Genomic DNA, 9097 nt, shown 5'->3' on the forward strand with positions numbered 1-9097 from the left:
AACATCTACACTAGAAATCTGAGATTTAAGAAGAGAAACATCCTTTAAATATGATCTATTCACCCTAGATGGTTGTGGAGACATCTCTTCCTCGCCGAAGAACTTGACTCTAACTCCTTCTTTAGGTTTCCACTCTTTCCTTGATGAAGCTACTTGTGGCACTGAGGATATCTATATAGCTTGTAACAGTAGGGCCTTATATGACCAAGTTTACCACAGTGATGACATCTCCAAGTAGATTTCTTCGATTTTCTGAACTGAGGGTACACATGTCGTACAGAATGATGCGACATTGGGTCTGACATTGGTTGCTTAGTTTGCTTTTCAGATGAAGCAGACTTATTTGCACTCTTGTAGCTGAAGCCTATCCCCTCCATATCTCCAACTGTTTTCCCAACTTCCAGAATCTCCTCTAACACATTAGTACTTTTATTCATCATACGAATAGACTTTTTCATACCTTCAAGCTTTGAGTTCAGTAATGTTACCTCCTCCTGCAGTTTTGCATTAGTGATCTGAAGTTTCTCATTCTCCTCACATAACTTGCTGATGGTCTTTACTTCTTCTTGCAAACTGGAGTTATTACTCTGAAGTTGCTTCTTCTCAGCAATCAAATCCTTGACTTCTTTTCTCATTTTCTCACCATACGTACATGATTCCTCCCACTTAGCCAGCAACAATTTGTAGGTTTCAACTAGTTCTTCCTCATCACCATCACTTGACTCAGCATCAGAATAGCACTTCCCCATGAGAGCCTTTACATGAATAGCCTTGGTTGTATCATTCTCATGTTTGTCTTTGAGTTGAAATTCAGTATTCTTCACATTGTCCGACACATTGTCCAGGACATTTGTATTTGACATTCTGCCCAAACTCTTCAACGCTTTGTTAAGTAATGATACAGCTTCTTCAATGTTTGCATCAATATCCTTCTCCCTCTGATCTTCATCTTCTTCAGTGTTGGACACAAAAGTTATACTCTTCGCCTTCTTCTCAGACTACCATTAAGAGACATCTCAAAGGTTTGCAAGGAACCAATGAGTTCATCAACCTTGATGTTACTGATGTCTTGGGCTTCTTCAATGGCAGTTACCTTCATATCAAACCTCTTGGGAAGAGACCTGAGAATCTTTCTTGCTAACTTTTCTTCAGACATGGGTTCCCCTAGGGCAAAAGAAGAGTTGGCTAGATCCCTTATACGCATGTGAAACTCATATATGGATTCATCCTCATTCATCTTCATAGTCTCAAACTGAGTTGTAAGAAGCTGAAGCTTTGACATACGAACTCTTGATGTTCCTTCATGGGCAGTCTTGAGAATCTCCCATGCTTCTTTAGCCACAGTACATGTGTTGATTAACCTGAACATATTTTTGTCAACTCCATTAAAAATAGCATTCAAGGTTTTGGAGTTTCCAAGAGCTTCGTCATCTTCTTTCTTTGTCCACTTATCTTCAGGCTTCAATTCAGTTGTGGATGCTATCACAGGATGTTTCCACCCCTTGACTATTGCCTTCCATGTTATACTGTCCATAGATTTGAGAAAAACCACCATTCGAGCCTTCTAGTAGTCATAATTGGTACCATCCAAAATTGGTGGCATATAGATTGATCTTCTTCCATCCATAATGTTGTCCTTGAGAACAATATATATTCCCTGGAGCTCACCCAACAGAATAGGGTGCCTGCTCTGATACCAATTGTAAATACGGTTCTCGCACAGGACAGATGTCGAACGCGATGCTGGGACAACCGGTTCGACAACTGACTAACAGTAACAAAACCAGAAAAATAATAAAGTAAAACACAGAAGATTGGTAACCCAGTTCGGTGAAACTTCACCTACGTCTGGAGGGTTTGCACCCAAAGAAAGGAAATCCATTATCTCAAGATTCAGGAATTACAGACACTCATGAACACCACAGTTCATAGTTCACTTCCTAATCTACCCAAGTGTATTTCTACTTAGTATCTCAACCTAAGTATGAGAGCCTCTCTCCCTTTCTCTCAATCACTGCCACAGTGATTGGTAACAAACAATCAACAATCAGAATTTGAAGAATTAAAGAACACAGAACACAACTTTGCTTTATAGAATCAGGGAGCAAAGTTTGTTTACAAGAAACAAGGATAAAGAACAATGAACAACCCTAAAACACTTGATCTCTCTCTATTAGCTTCAGTGATCTTCAAGCTTTAGGTCTTCATCCTTTTTATAGACTTCAACAGCAGCAGGTAGGCACTACGGTTTGCTTGGGCTGAAGTAACAGATTGCAACAACAAATCTAAACTGAATCGCCAAGATATTGTTGCAAAATTGAAACGTAAAGATAGAAACCAATCTTTTAATAAAGATTGTTTCAACAAATAACAACCCACAAATCAAAACCCTTATGGAACAGCTACTTGATCCTCAAGTAACTATAAAAACATATCTTCATAAAATCTTCAAGGGCCCACAAAATCAAACTTAAGCAAAGGACTAATGTCCTACCTTCACGAAATCAGATGCCACGACATCTGCTTCGACAATCAGTTGTTTTTGACAAAATGCATGACAAAATGTACCAACACATCTATCCAGTTTATTCTTTTAACCTCCTCTTTGTTCATTCTTCTAACTCTCCAAGTAGCACAATTTTCTTTTTTCTGCTCCCCAATTAAAATAACATCAGAAAATTTAATAGCATCATTAATAGTCATGGTAAAAAAATGAACCACGACAAACACGATAAAAATGAGATACTACACTTCATTATTGAACTTTATCATGTCCCTAAAATGGGGTGAATACTTCATGCAGTTTTCACTTTGTAGAGTTGTCCTCCACTCCTTTTTCATACCTTAAAACCCACAAAAGTCTCAGATCTATCCCACTGTAAAATATACATCAGTGAAAGTATTTTACGCTAACTACTGAAATCCATTGTTTTACACTCTATTAAATTAACTTCATCAGTTTTACAAAATTTTCCTTGTAACTCAGTGTAACCAAAAATCTTCTTCTCTGATGGTGTCAAGCTGTCAGCACCAAACTCATTTTTCCAAGCTAAGCACTTAAGAAGCATGTTGAGAGCTTCAACAATCCTAAAGTCGCTTGCTCTGAAAAACTTCAAGAGAATGAAATTAGTTCTACCATCATCGCTGAAGAAAGGAATAATCTACATGGAGGCATCAGAAGAAGCAGCGAGGAGCCTAGCTGCATCATAACATGTCAGGGGTATCTATGTAGCATTCTTAATAAGAACATAATAAAAAGAGATGTAAAATCAAGAGGTAAAAAAATCTAAATGTAATTAGAACTTATAAAAAACATCTTTAATCTCTATGTTCTACATGGATATGATGATAAAAGCTACACAATCAGGGTTCCAAAACATAAAATGCCTCAACAGAGTTGGGTCCACCAATTCCAAATGAATATGAAATGGATGAAAATAAGATACATAATGGAATGTGCACTTTGAGTAAACAATAAAAAGAATGCTTTATCATGGAGTAATAGACAATCATAGAGTAATAGATAATAATAAATAAGCAATTACAATTAATCTAAAGTAAAAAAAAATATTTTAATATAAGTTATATTATGTTAGTGAAAAGAACAAATATTTACATGATAATCAACATTCAAATTCTGATATTAAATGTTAGTGATACCCTCTGCACATAGTGTTAGGATTAAGGGACTGCAAAGACAAAAAAAAAACAAATAATGCATAACTTTAGGTTTTTATTTTCATCACCAAGATCCTCATTGGGAGGAAAAATATTATAAAAATAATATAACTTATTTGCTGCTGGATAAATAGATAGCCAAAGATAATTAAAAATATATTGTAATTAATATCATTACATTTAGATACAAATGAAAGAAACATTCAACCTTTCCACCAAATAACATGTCTAGAATTGAGCAGTGACTGTAATCAATACAACTCAAAAGCTGAATCAAATCCAGATGGTTTCCTCCAATCTTTTCTTGTAGAAAGAAAATCAAAACCCATCGAACCCACTCAGAAAAAATAAAATTTCCAACAAAATCTATTTTCTCAGGAAATTAGAAAAGGGAAAAAAATATATGGAAGCGATTAATTAGAATGGGGAAAAAAATATTTATGAAGGCTTCGCAGGCTTCTTACATGGGACAACAAATATAGTCCATGTTGAACAACAACTTTCATTACTATAAACAAAAGCCATAGAAAATATTAAAATGCATTAACATTATAAAAGCATCAATGTACGTTTGGTGTAATACTACAGTTGAAATTAGTTATCAAATATAACAGATATAATTTTATTCAACTAATTTCACATCCCAAAAAATTTGTAGGCTATGCCTAGTAGCAGAGATCCCCACAGCAAGTTCAAAATCAGAATCTAACCCTCAACATCTATCCAATTTCTACAGCAGACAGCGTAGACACCTTTTGGATAAAGCTTCTTCAACATATTTCAGTATTTCTGTGTCCAGATTGCATCTGCAATTGCAAGCATAAGGAATGAGAAAGATATAGAATAGCCATACTCAAGCATAAGGTATGAGAAAGATAAAACATTGTCACTAAATATATATAAAAGTAATCACAAAGAAGCAACATCACAAAGATCACCATTGTATAATAGAACACTGATAAGTAGATTGTACAACTCCAATTTTCAATCAGGATTCAAGTATGTAAATGCTACATCTGCTACCTCTTTCCCGTCTCTCATTTTCCCATAATACGGTATGTAGTAACTTCATCCATTACATGTCCACCCCAAACAAATCAAGATCCAGTTATTTAGGGATAGTTCAAACTTCTAACTTATGGGAATTTTTTATTCAAAAATAAGTAAGAGGCAACCCAAAAAAATTAAGCAATTATTATTCCAATTTCCATTAGTGTTTTCCTAGTTCAGAAAAACACATAACTGAACCTTGAAAAATTTTAGCCACCAAATATAGCCAAAACCATATTGATAAAAAAACATGCTAGCATCTAAACTGAATGACAGAGATAAACCTTTAATTGACTACAGTCAGTACACTGTAAAACATGCTTTAACTAAATCCATGGCAATTGATCCTTTTTGATAAGCTTCCAGGTCGTATCTCTTGACTGCAAGAAAAGAATTAAAACATAACTTAGAGCTGAAATAAATGCCAAACAACACAGCTAAACCAAGAACTAAATCTAACAATTCAAATCTAAGCATTTATATCATCACCAGGATGCTTTTATTTCAAAAGAAGTGTACAAAGTAAAATAAAATTCGATGGTTATATGATCCACAAAGGAACACTTTACAGGTTAGGATAGATAAATTTAAAGAGATGGAAGAGCAAAGAGTGGTTGAACATTGAAACTCTAAAATTTGGTTTTCCATGAGGATTTTCCTTCTGTAATTTTCTGCTATGTGTCTCTGTACCTTCTTCGATCAGAATTATCTTCTACTTCAATAAGAGTAGAACCTGAAAATAAAGAATAAAATGACACATAAAAAGAGGAATTGAATATTAGCTCCAGCAGCAAAAAAAACTGTAAACTGCTATGGTAATGGTGAAAGAAAATAACAGAACAACAAAACAAACATCAAAGAGTCACACCCAAGGCAACCCTTTAAATTTCCTGTTTCAAAGAGTCACTCTTGTTTAGATCATCATTTTCATGACTGATATAAGAGTGTCATGAAATATTTCTTAAGTCCGAGGGGTTACTTGACAAAATCATCCCATCAAGAAGCTTATTGTGAGCAGTTTCATCATAGTCACGTGCAAAGTTTTTTCTAATCAGAGACTCATGCATTACAGGAAAATGATGATCTAAACAGGACAAAGGTTTTAGAAAAAATAATTCAACAGATCAGAACCTCACCACTCACACCAACTCAGGTTCCTCTTTCTCGCTTCTCAGTTATTGAGTTCTTCTTGCTAGAATTCTCTTCCATCTAATCAGAATAGAACACAAAAAGAAAATCAAAGCAGAAAATAAGAACCCAAATCAATAATGATAATCAGCCCACTGAGAAACCCAAAATGATTCACGAAAAGCTTCAACGTTACCAAATAAAATTATAGCAGATTATGGGTTTCGCCAGGGAGGCGGCGACGACGGAATATGGCTCGTCCAAAGCTACGCCGGCCAAAAGCTCCTGGAGCAAATTGTGTCTCTGTGAAGAATTGGCGAGCCCATGCAGCATAGTCATGAGATGCAACTCAAAACTCCTTTTGTACGAAGCACGTTCAGATGGGAGGAATTGAGATTTGAGAAGATATATAATTAGTTGCAGAAAACGTTTGTTCTTCCAAGGTCAAAGTAAATTATTTATTAAATGCAAACAAACAAAATATACTAAATAAATAATTTCCAAGAAGAGAATAGCCGAAGCATGCTTTATGGGTAGTGGGTACCTGTTGCATGCAAGGTTGTCAGACTCGTGAGTCTAAGCAGACTCGTTTTGGGTAGGTAGACTCGACTCGTAGACTCGACGAGACTCGAGTCTACCATAAATGAAAATTTACTAAGTATAACCTTGTCACATGAAGAATAAATACAAACATATAATCTAATTATAAGAGCATCCAAGATTTTTTGAAGCAAAGAAGGAAGAAGAACGCGATAGAGGTTGAAAATAGGTTTAGTTTTAGGGATTTTTAATAAATTTGGGATTTTTTAACTTAAAAAAAAAAAAAAAACTTGACTCGGTGACTCGGTCACCGAGTCAGACCGAGTCAGGCCGAGTCAGACCGAGTCAGGCCAGAAAACGAGTCTGGCAGCGAGTCGACTCGTTTTTCCTATGTAGACTCGCGAGTCTACTGAGTCAGCGAGTTAACTCGCGAGTCTAACAACCTTGGTTGCATGCTTTGATAGTATAAATCCTTAACTGGTCTACTATTTCCAATCAAAATAAAAGTAAGTAGGCATTAGTATTTGAGATTCTGGGTATTGCAAATTCATTAATTGGTCTTGGAGAAAGATAGGATATCATAGGAAGGTTGACGTTTTCACTAATGCAGGAGGAAAAAAAAAGATGAAAATAATGCATTGGAAAACAGAATGAGCAGCTTAAACATGTGGTAGAAAAAAATAGTGGGGATGAAATCATTTGATTGGTTGAGAGAAAGGTGGAGAGTTAAAAATTAAAATAATGTGGAGAAGATAGTGGGAGGGAGAAGAGGGAGTAAAGAGAAGTAGAGAAAGGAGAAACTCACATGATTGGAGCATTTGGGAAGTGTGTTGGAGGAGTGCTGGGGTGGATTTAATGAAAGGAGATAGTGGGGGAGGGAAGAAAAAAAGTAAGTTAATGGGAGAGAGAAGAGAGAAGAGTGATTGAATAAAATATTCAAAAATAATGGCTCGGGGACACGTGGCACGTTGTGGTTTAATGTTAGGGGAATAAAATATTGTAAAATATTATGGAGCTGAGGTTTTTGATAATGACATGCTTGGAATGTTACTGCTTTAATTTATATATATATATGGTTTAGCTAGATTGGGAAGAAGCACGAACCCTGATACAAACCTCATTAAAATATGACAAGATTAATTAAAACCTTAAGTGAGATAAGCTTTGGAAAACCTAATAATAAAATGATAATCCAACATTCAGCCTCTAGTACCGAGGAGATCAATAGATTGTCTCAACAAGAACTAGAAATAGCCTCTATAGAAAGAGCCCTTCAAAATTGGTCAATACCCATAGTCAAGAAAAAAGAAATTTACAAACAACATACTTTGTTCAATAGGTCTGACGACTCTATTTTTACAATAGAGTGTTGTCAGCATAGTTCTGATCACAAGAGTGCCATAAAATTGTTAAATGAAGATATTTTAGATCAACATGTAAAAAATGGATATAATTTCATTCACATAGGTTTAGTGCAAGTAGCTGCAAAACCTAATTTCCGACTAGGAATCAATTCTCCAATAATTGTCATGTTGAGAGACATGAGATTGTTTTTTTTAGAAACCTCTAAAAACCACTAACTAAGCCTACGAGAGCTGATATTAGCTGCTATGCTTTGGAGAGCCTCATCGTCAGAGCAAGAGTAAAACAAACCCAATCAAACCCCTATGGCCAGCGCCGCTCTCGCACGCGTCATAACACCCAAAGGACCCTTGTCTCTCTGAGGATCAAAAACCACCAATTGATTCTCTGCAGAATCCAAAACGCCCTCCCCCGAGCTTGGGGAGGATGACCTCACATGCCCCAAACCCATAGGCGAACTCACCCCTTTCCTGGGTCTCCCTCGGGGGCGAGAAAAACATCCCCTAGAGGTCCCTTCCCCAGGATCAACGACCAAAGCACTGACAGTAACATCGTCATGGGTCTTTTTTGGACGACCACGCCGTCTAGGTAGCCCCAACGATCCTACTGCAGCATCAACAGAGGTAAGATCAGCCACCTCAATAGGTGAAAGCCTAGAGCAGTTTCCACCAGCAACCGGAGTATCAAGTCCAGCCAAGGAAGAGGGATAGGGGAGCGCCTTAGTCACTAGGACAGCATCACTACCCAGTTCCTGTACAGACAGATCCTTACCACCTTCCAATCTGCTCTCCTCAAACCGCCACTCGGGAAACAGAGCATCCAACAGAATCCTATTTGCCTCCTTCTCTCCGCATTGTACCCCCACAGACCACCGATCAGCGACGAGCTCCGGGAAAAGAAATTCCACCGGCAGCCTAACAACCTCCTCACACCCCCTCTAAGATGCCAGAAACATGCATTCTTCTGCCACCAATAGTTCACGCCTCCGCCGCACTCCGAGATTGCCCGCAACAACATCACGCCACGACCCAGACACCAGACTTGTCCCAAACCCCTTACCTCTCACCTTCTGCGGACCATGACGAACTTCACTTTGACTGGAAGCCAGGGCCTTCGAATCTTTGGTCTGTAAGGGTGAACCCATTGATAGAGGGAACTTCGCCACCGTCACGGACAGGTGAGAGTCGCCGACCTTAGATCCATTAAGCTGAGCCACCGCCATCTCAGCATGAATCCTTGCTAAGAAAGAAACGAAACCGAACCGAAATCTTCTTCCGATCTTCCGCTGTCGTTGCACAAAAACCTTCACAATCCTCCCAATTTGAGCAAAAAGAGCTCT

General features: G+C 37.4%; 1 long non-coding RNA gene across 1 annotated transcript; it reads right to left on the bottom strand.

Moving 5' to 3' along the window:
* Positions 1-2702: 2702 nt before the first annotated feature.
* On the bottom strand, positions 2703-6335 carry LOC130721509 (uncharacterized). Its single transcript, XR_009013481.1, has 5 exons — positions 6053-6335; positions 5865-5937; positions 5419-5461; positions 5013-5108; positions 2703-4484 (listed from the first exon to the last, which is right to left on the bottom strand). It is a non-coding gene; the product is annotated as an uncharacterized LOC130721509 (long non-coding RNA).
* Positions 6336-9097: the final 2762 nt, after the last annotated feature.

Source organism: Lotus japonicus, chromosome 5 (assembly GCF_012489685.1).
Source record: "Lotus japonicus ecotype B-129 chromosome 5, LjGifu_v1.2".
Lineage (NCBI taxonomy): Eukaryota > Viridiplantae > Streptophyta > Magnoliopsida > Fabales > Fabaceae > Lotus > Lotus japonicus.